This window comes from Triticum aestivum, chromosome 7A, assembly GCF_018294505.1.
Source record: "Triticum aestivum cultivar Chinese Spring chromosome 7A, IWGSC CS RefSeq v2.1, whole genome shotgun sequence".
Taxonomy (NCBI): domain Eukaryota; kingdom Viridiplantae; phylum Streptophyta; class Magnoliopsida; order Poales; family Poaceae; genus Triticum; species Triticum aestivum.
In genome coordinates, this window is record NC_057812.1 from 6,946,592 (window position 1) to 6,956,814 (window position 10,223).

The 10,223-nt window shown below is 45.2% G+C and overlaps 1 long non-coding RNA gene across 1 annotated transcript; it reads left to right on the forward strand.

Moving 5' to 3' along the window:
- Positions 1 to 3,274: 3,274 nt before the first annotated feature.
- Positions 3,275 to 8,866, forward strand: LOC123152369 (uncharacterized). The gene is made up of 4 exons (XR_006476141.1): positions 3,275 to 3,883; positions 4,730 to 4,834; positions 7,718 to 7,805; positions 8,774 to 8,866. It is a non-coding gene; the product is annotated as an uncharacterized lncRNA (long non-coding RNA).
- Positions 8,867 to 10,223: the final 1,357 nt, after the last annotated feature.

A 10,223-nucleotide genomic window follows, 5' to 3' on the forward strand; every position in this document is an offset into this window, starting at 1 on the left:
GTTGTCATAGGGGGTCGTCCTTCCTCTTCTCCTCCTCTGAGAGCTTGGTAAAGTAGGAGGAGAAGGTGAAGGATGACCACCACCGATGCTCAAAGTAATAGTGAGTGAGTGTACACCATATGTACAACCAGTTGAGAGGTGGGAGACATTGTGAGAGGAGGATGCCGACTGTTGTTGTAGGGGGTTGTTCCTTTCTTTTCCTTCATCTGCCGTCCTTGGTAACAAGGAAGGAAGAGAAGGAACGCTCACCACTGACGGTACAAATACAAGTGAAGGAGTGTCCATCATATATACAACCACTTAAGAGTGAGCACGTGTCTACCAGAACGAAAGAATAAGCTAACAGTGAGGAAGTGTCAAACGTATATACAGAAATGCTATCCATTTTTATTGCTTATAAATGTTGCTATCTTTATAATTGTGTTTTTCTTCTTCTAAATGATAGGTATTTTCTATGTGTTAGAGTGGGACAATGAGACGTCTTGTTAGGACTCCTACACCCATAAAATCACCGCGAATGTGGCTAGATCCGATGTGGTGGATGCACCCGGGAGCGCCCGGGCATCCCATACCCGCCTCAGTTTAGGGCTCGATATAAGGGGTGCTGGTCAGCCCGGACGTTTGGGACCGGTATAAGGCATACGTCTAGTTTAAATTTTCTTGACCGCTTAGTGACAGGGCCGTCCCCCAATTGCCATGGGGGTGGAGTGTACGTGCATGCATCCATGGCCGACGCCGTTGATGATCCTGAGGTGATGGTGGCGGCGGCAGAGCCCGCCGAGTGGTTCAGGAACGTGTTCATATGCTTCGTGGGTTTCATATCCTTCGCGCTCATCCTTGTCTCCGTGCTCTTGATGGACCTCAGGCATGATTACCCATCGGCAATGTGGGTCCCTGCCTTCATCATGGGGCTACAGGCCTTCTTCCTCGGTTGCTGGGTCTGCTTCTTCTTCGCGGCCTTCCAGGACGAGTGGAGCAATGGCAATCCGGAGGTGCACAGGATGGTAGACAACTTTCTTCAGTCTGATCGGACTTTCTTCCGGGAATGCCTCCACCAGTTTGGACACCTTATTGAGACCGGGGAATTAAAAAAATTTATGTACGCACTCGTTATTTACTTGTTGTCTGGTGAACCCTAGTAAAGTATAGGAGTAGCTTCTAATAACAAGTTTTGCTAAATCTCAGTTGACTAAGATTTTATTATGTCTCAGTCGATACTTATATTCGTGAGATCTTATCCATGCAACATTTTCTTTTCAGTTTTTTTTCTTTTTACATTTTATATCACCCAACCAAGACTTGGTTAAGTTTCCAATGACTAGTGTAATTAAGTCCGTCGCATACGGTTAAAGTCCTCTTTCGCAAACAAGGACCAGAATCTTTGTTCGTCTCCCATGCCCAACTTTTCCTCATTGGAGTCTGTCGCCTGCACGTCACCAGTCGATGTAAGGTCGACGATGAATCCATCATGGTCGGAGGCCGGCACGTTCACCACAACGCGGTTGCAGTGCCCGAGGTTGCCGACCATCCGTATCAATGCCAGATGGTCTGACTCCGCCTCGCCGACGTCTGCCACGGCCTCCCGCACCCTTTGCCTTGCACGACGCGCATGGCATGCCATAGCCTCATCAGTAGACGTGCCACGAAAAGCCTTCGAGTCGGCGCGTCAACGAAGGGGTTGCGCCTCCGCCACGGTTTTCGGATGCCAGACGGAGCGCACCGCCTCCGGCGAGGCAGCGGTGTCACGCATCGCCCCGGAGCTAAGCGCCATTTGGGCGGACGCTATGGATTCCCGCTGGATCGAGTCCGGCCGTTGTGGGTCATTCTCCGCGCAATGTGGATGGCCATTTGCACCTCAGGCCCGACCGGGATGAGATCCCAGTCCACAGATCAGGTAATGAAGGACTCAGATATTCTGCCCACCATGCTGGAGAAGGTTGGAGATCGCCGGAACGAAGCTTAGTGGCAGAGTGGAGTGGCTAGAGTTTGGTCCGGGAGTGGATGGAGACGAATATATATGTGGGGTCTGGTGGGTCAGCGTTGGCCGGATCTTACATGGCGGACGTGCACGGGCGTCCCCATATCCACCCTAATTTTTGGCTGTATATGAGGGGTGTCGGTCAGCCCGGACATTTACGTTTGGTATGGGGCGCCCGTCTAGTTCAGATTTTCTTGACAGGTCAGTGACACGCCATCCGCCCGGGCGTATAAGGGAGGTTGAGACGCCTGGTTGTCGATGCTCAAAGTTCTTTTGTCGAGAACAACAAGGAAGAAATAAAGACAAGAAAATAATAAATATTACCAAATCTAGAAACTGCCAAATGCCAATACAAGTTTAAATTTCCATTCTATACACAAGTTAAAATATACAAGTTTAATTTTCACCCGCAAAAATAAAATGTTGCAGAGATGAGGCGTACGTTCTTATGTATGCTTGTTTTGCCGAAAACAACAAGGAAATAAAAAACAAAGATTAGGTATAACAAATGATATCGATACACGCTACAACCAAATAATTATTAATATAGGAATAAAATTTCGACGTACATATACAACAATGTATTCCTTCTATATCTAGACCAATCGTCTAAGACAAGTAATATGAATTAAAGGGAGATGACGACGACATAACAGTACTAAGCTAGTATCGGAAAAGATGAATATATGTGTGATCGGATGGGCAAGCATGGGCCGAATCTGACATGTCAACCCGGGCATTTGGGCTAGTTCAAATTTTCTTGACCTGTTAGTGGCAGTGCCGTCCACCCAGGCGTATAAAGCTGGAGGGGGTTAAGACGCCCGGTTGTCGATGCTCAAACTTTTTTTGTCGAGAACAAAAAGGAATAAATAAAGAGAATAAAATGATAAACAGTACCAAATCTACAAACAGCCAAATGTCAATACAAGTTTAAATTTCCATTGCATACACAAGTTTAATTTTCACCCGCAGAAAAAAAGATGTTGCAGAGATTGGGCGTTCTTAAGTATGGTTGTTTTGCCGAAAACAACAAGAAAATAAAACTAAGGGAAGGTATAACAAATGATATCGTTATACAAACAACCAAATAATTATTAACCTAAATTCTAAAAAGTGCAGCTGCACTTTTTTAAGGTTGTGAGCACACACCCTTCAGCGCCGTCGGATCTGGATCCCGATCGTCAGGTGCCGCACTGTCGGGTTGTAGAGCGAAACGTCCACACTCCACAGGATTACGGACGTGCTACCGACTAGTATCCCGCACCTTATCCACTCACTCAAGCCCCACGCCTTCTCCATACGCGGCCGCCGCATCGCTCCTCCTTCTGGCACGCGCCCGTCCGCCGCGCTCATCCTCCCGGCTACGCGCTCCGCCGCCTCGCTTCTCCAGGCAACTCCCAACGAGACGCACCGCGTGAAGCACACCCATCTTGTCTGCAGCTTCTTCTCCCTAATCCACCTCCATGTATTCCGTGGCGGAGCTTCTGGAGATTACTAGCAGATTTTGGGAGGCGTGGGGAGAAGAGGGAGGAGAAATACCACTCTGCGGAGAGAGAGGAGCCAGAGTGCCATCCGCGCGCGGTGACCACCAGGCGGAGAGAGGGGGATCTGGGCGGCGCCCCTCCTCCGTGCGCCGCGTTCGTGCACGAGCCAGGGACCCGCGCATCCATGCAACACGACCTCCTCGCGTGCAGGAGTGGGGGACGCCCAGATCCGGGTCAACGCCGCCGCGTGATCCCAAGTGCTCCGACCAACGGAACCAGCCGCGGGACCCTTCACTCGGTCACATGTCCGTCGCCGAGCTTGGTTGGGGTGGGCGGAAGGGAGGACGGCTGACGGACGAACGGGCGAACTGTTGACATTCGCCGGCAACGACTCCAGTTCTCGTATACGAACAAAACAGAGGTAATATTTCCCCCAATACGTGCTTCTCACACCTTCGTCACACATTTGGTTATTGCCCAGAGACAAAACAATGATCCAGGCGTACTGTGGGTGCCTACAAAATCGAAGCAAGGGATTCAGAGTAGGTTAGTTGCAAGATTCAGTAGTTCCAGCGATGACTTTGCCTTACGCGCGTTTGGATTTGGTCTGGATCACTCACGGAGGTGGTGAGGGGTTGAATTGGGTGTTGTACATTGCGCTCTAATTGATTACTGAAACTACCAATTTTTTCTGCAAAATCTGCTCACCATGATCCCTAGTTCTTGCTTTCGGTTGTGTCGGATATCTACCATTTTTTAGAGTAGTAAAAGTCAGGGAAGTGACATCTTAGGCACACATTTGTAGGTGGTAGGGAAATTTTTTGGGATGATCAGGATTACGGAAATAGACTTTGCAAAAATATGTTTGTCCACAAAAATAGGCAAGTCACACATTAAACTATACCAAGTCCCATGCAGTTGTCCAGCAAATCCTGATTTTTGGATTTGTCGCAAGTCACACACAAAATACTTTGCAAGGCCCATATAATTGCCAAGCAAGTCCTGCTTTTCTCCTATGCACACCTTTTTTAAGGGGGTACAAAAGTTTTTTGGGATGTTCAGAATGTGGAAACAGTGTATTTTTCAAAAAAATTGTTGTCCACAAAATAATAGGCAACTCACACATAAAACTGAAGCAAGTCCACACAGGGTTTCAAGCAAATCCTGATTTTTGGTACTTAGAGCAGGATCAAATCGAAACTATCTTTTCATTGTAGTCATTTTCTCAGTAATAAATGTTTTTTTTGTGTTTTCCAACAAATAACAGCTCAAGACGGAGTATTGCCGGTGTACGGATGATAGTTTGTTCGGCAGCATGGACCATGCCATGAAATTTGTGGCAGAAAGATTCCCAGACTCATATGACAAAAAGGTCAGCCATTCTTTTGATAGATTCTTTTTGTCATGTAATTGACTTTTGCGGCTACTATGTTACCGTAATGAAAAGAATGGTTTTCTCCTATCCCATGTTGTCGAAGTTGGCATTGGGTATATAATGCAAAAATTGCCATTAGACTCAAACAAGGTGGTCATGCTTCTTTAGATTTCTCGGTAAAGTTGTGTAAGGTTCAGAATTCAACACAATCTAGTGCTAGTAGAAATGGATTTCAGTTATACGGAGAGCAGTTAATTTGGGAATTTATTGCTAGGGTTTCACTTGCTTATACAGTGCTAGTAACTTTCCTAAAAGATTCCAAACAAGTTGTTTTAGATCCATATGCAAGGTTCCTTAGTTTTTATCTCTTCCACATCACAAAAAGGACACAACTTGCTTACACATTGGCAGTAAGTTGCCTAAAAGATACCCATCAAGTTGTTTTAGATCCATATACAAGGTTCCTTAGTTTCATTTTTTCCCACGTCACAAAATGACACGACTTGCTTACACAGTGCTAGTAAGTTGCCTAAAAGATTCAAACAAGTTTTTTGATCCATATCCAAGGTTCCTTAGTTTTTATTTCTCTCACATCACAAAAAGGACATAACTTGCTTACACAATGGCAGTAAGTTGCTTAAAAGATAACCATCAAATTGTTTCAGATCCATATACAAGGTTCCTTAGTTTAATTTTTTCCCACATCACAAAATGACACGACTTGCTTACATAGTGGCAGTAACTTGCCTAAAAGATTCCAAACAAGTTGTTTTAGATGCATATGCAAGGTTCCTTAGTTTTTATTTCTCCCACGTCACAAAAAGGACACAACTTGCTTACACGGTGACGGTAAGTTGCCTAAAAGATACCCATCAAATTTCTCTTTGTCATCCATATTCAAGTTGCTTTTCCAGAACTTTATCTTTTTAATTTCTTTGTCTGCACCACAAAAATTCACAGAACTTTTTTGTTTACACAGTTGCAATAAGTTGCCTAAAAGATACCTATCAACCTGAGTAGTAACCCACGTAACACATCCATTTAAAAAGGACCAAATTTGCTTACACAAGTGTAGTAAGTTGCCTAAAAGACACCGACAAGTTGCTTCTGCATCCCATATATACGCCCACTTAGTTAAACCATATTTTTTTGCTTCTTTCCGACACCTTACTAACCACAACATCCATGTATCTACTAGTGATTATCTAGATATTAAAACCATGACACCTTAGTTTAATGGGATTGATCCAATAGAAATCGTCACACACAATCTGAAAACATGCAAGACAAATGAAACTCCACAGGATGGATCATTCATAAAAGAACATCTTTCTTTTCTTTTAAAATCTCATCTCTTGTGGACTTGGTTATCCACCCACTCCCACACAAACCTTGTCTTGCATAGTGTAGGATTGTGATCAACAGAACCATAATAACTGCACTTATTCTTCCATTTGGGTGTAGCGTAACAACTAAGTTTTGTGTTTTCATTTTCGTTTTGTATTTTTCGCAGACCACAAAAAAAACCTTTTCTAGCTATCAAACTAATGCCCAAGTAAGGAAACCTCTACCAGCTACCACCGGAAACCTCTACCAGCTACCACCAGCTACTCTCCATGTAATTTCTCACTCCCTGCTCCAGAGACTTAATCGTTTTACTATCTAGATAATCTAGCACCCATGAGCACACAAGGAGTTGCTCGTTGGTAACACTTGTTTTGCCTAAACAATCCCTATAAGTTGCTGCATTTTCTAACACACTTCTGGTTCCACAACAAATCTAAGGAAAAAAAGAGTGGTCAGGTCAAAACATGACAAGAAATCAACAAAATTTTGCTTATTGGTAGCCTGAATTTGCTTAAACAATCTCATGACATTCCTATAGTATTTCAGGGGATACATGATTTGCTCACTTCAATCCACTTTTTTTGCTTGCAAGTGCTCAAGTAGTTGTTCACACCTTTTTTTGCACATTAAGGCCCTGTTCGGTAATCACCCACTCCCGGAGTCCACGGAGCGGGGAAACAGCTACTCCTCTGTTTTAAGCTGCAGCTCCGCCAACTCTGCTCCCGGAGTTGTGGAGCGGAGCGGTACCAAACAGGGTCTAAGTCTCTAGCACCCTGGAGAACAGAGGAGTTGCTCACTAGTAACATTGTTTTTGCTCAAACAAAGCCTACATTTTGCTACAAGTTGCTCACAACCTTTTATTTTCACACATTAAGTCTCTTTTTTAGGAACCAGCAGGAGCTCTGCCTCTCATTAAGAAGAGAATTGACTAGTTAATAAGGAAAAATGGCCGAAGACCGATACACATCAAGTTCTAGCACGCACGAGCACACAGGAATTGCTTACTGGCAACACTGATTTTGCTTAAACAAACCTTGAAAATTATTGCTCTTTTTTGTTTTTCAACACACTTGCAGTACAGAAAGCAACCTAAGAAAAACATCAAGGGGTTTCTCTGGATGTACAACAACCGGTAGTTGGACAAAGAAATCTGAAAAAGTTTTCATGTACTGACATGACTTGCCTATTGTCAATATTTGATTTGCTTAAAAAAACCACTATAGTTGTTCACACCTTTTTCTCCTACGCATCAAGTTCTAGCATGCACGAATATTGTTTACTGCCAACACTGATTTTGCTTAAACAAACCCTAGAACTTGTCTGCTCTTTTTTGTTTTCTCAATTCCTAGTACAAAAAGCAGCCTAAGAAAAGCATCAGGGTGTTTCAACGGATCTACAACAACCAGTAGTTGGAGAAAGGAAAACGAAACAGTTTTCATGTACTATCAGGGCTAGCTTTTTGTCAGTACTTGATTTGCTTAAAAACCCGCTATAGTTGCTCCCTAATTCCTTTTTGTCGTTTTCTTGCAACAGGTGCAGTACAAATCAATACTTACCTGCTCATGCTGAAAGAAACAAGGGGAGAACACTTGAAAAAAGAGTTGCAATCAGGATGAACAAGGTGAGGAAAAATCAAACCTTCTCGGGGTTAGTTAAATGTAGCGCGAGAAAAAATATGGGTCAATTTTTCCTGAATTTTTATATGCAAGTTTTTACTTAGAAAAAACCCATATAAAGGTGCAACCAAACTTTATCTGTTTTTTGCATCTCGGAGTTTTGAGCATGGGTGGCCAATAAATCAGTCTCTTTTTTCACCCGCATACAAAACATAAGCCCCAGGAGATATTTGTCCAAAATCCAAAGCAAATGCTAAAACAAGAACTTCAAGAGGGCTATGTTTCTTTTTTTCACTCAACCAAATAAACATGAGTATATGACTTGCCTCGAAACCATTCCCTACTTGCCCAAACATTATAGAAACTTGCCTAGATATGTGAATAGCTAGAAGTACAACCAACACAACAACTACAGTTACAGCAAAGCCCCAGAAAGATACATTGCGCAAAATCCAGTAGCATAATTAAAAACGAAATACAACAACTACTGCTACAATTGCGCAACCTGTGGTTCAAGGAGATATTTGCCCCAAAAATTCCCTAGTAACAGCCAAACCTATAACTTTCAAGACCTCTTTTTTCCTTAATTTATTTTTCTACCACACAAGAAACATTAGTTGACTGCATTTTTTTCCCCATGATTGCCTGCACATATACACAACGTGCCCAAAAGCTTTGACAAGCTTGAAGATCAACCAAAAAACAGGAGCCTCGCGCAACCCACAACACTCTACAGACATTTGCAAAAAATCCAAGCATAAACTAGTACAGTACTTTCAAGAGGGCGCTATCCCTGTGTTTTCAGCACGAGTTGCCTCGAAATCATTTCAGACTTGCCTGCACATCATACCAACTTGCCCGGGCAAACACATTTTTTGCATGCATAACATCTCACTTCTTTTTTGTAGTTCCAGAAACATTAACTGCCATGTTGTTGTATATTCCCTCACTGATACACCGTTGGTTCCCACAGGGTTTTGTAAAAGAGGAGGCGTCTCAGAGGGCACATCAAGATGGAAACTCACTTTTTAGGTGTTAGATTCGTTGCAGCAGGGCGAGTAGGGGGCGTGGGGGTGGTGGGGGTGGGGGTTTGTGGGTTGGGGAATTCAAGAATCCCTGAATCAGATCCATGACCACCAAAAAACCGGCAGCAGTTGTGGCAATGGAGAGGACAAATGAAGAAGGGCAGGTTTTGGGGGCTGCGATTAGGAGAAGGAGGCGAGGTGGGTTTGGTGCGTCGGCGGGAGCCTCACGCTAATGTCGGTAGGGGGAGCAGCACTTACGATCATGACAGATTCTTCCCTGCGGGCCATGTGCACGAGGGGACCGTTTCTTTCCTTTTTCGTTTGCCAATTGGATCAGGGGAGAGGCCCACTACCTAATTTGGGGTGTGTGCCCTGGACCGCTAGCCAGCCAACGGTTGCCGGCTAGTCGCGTCCAATTATTAATATAGAAATAAAATTTCGACGTACATACACAACAATGTATTTCTTCTATATCTAGACCCATCATCTAAGAGAAGTAATATGGATCGAAGGAAGATGACAACAGCTTAACAGTACTAAGCTAGTATTGGAAAAGACGCCACAGGAGTCGATAGAAGGGCTCGTGGAACAGCCAGCGGTCCGACTGGAGCAGGTCGTCCACCAGCCTGCGCCCCTCCGGGCTGCCGTGGAGCCACGAGAGCCACCAAGACAAGGGCGAGCCAGAGCGCAGGGACGAGGGACACAAGCGCTAGCAGGCTGGCGGCGAGGTACAGCAGGCTGCCGGCGAGGTCTAGCAGCGCGGCCCATAGCGTGAGGTCATTAGACATTATGCCATTACGGTGGAAACCGCCGGTGCGCAGCAGGTCGGAGAAGGCGCGGAAGGCGACGTAGTAGAGACACACTGCGCAGATGACCATAAGCCTGCTCCGCTCCTCGGGCTCGGCCGCCACGGCTTCCTCGGCCTCGTCGCCGTTATACGGATTATTATTCAGCGGAACGAGGTCCGCCATCGGCCGAGCTATGGGCCTATGGCTGCTGCGGTGCCACGTACGTCTCGATCTGTAGCTAGCTCTCGACGTAATCGATCACCTCGTGCGGTGCGTGTTGATGACTACCGTGTCCAGGTGAGTATATATGTGCTTGATTTATGGTGTCCTAGGTTGCAGAGTTGGGATCGGACTCGAGAATAGAGAAGGAAACATGTACACGTACGTAGGGTCGGGAGAGTCGGGGAGAAGTTGACCGTACTACAGATCGATCGTACGTGCATGCATCCACGGGCAACGTCCACTAGTAGAAAACAGGTCTATTGTCCCGGTTTGTAAAGGCCTTTTGTCCCGATTCTTGAACCGGGACTAAAGGGTCGTTATTAATGTCCTGACCCTTTAGTCCCGGTTCAAACCAGAACCGGGACAGATGGGCCTCCACGTGGCCTGT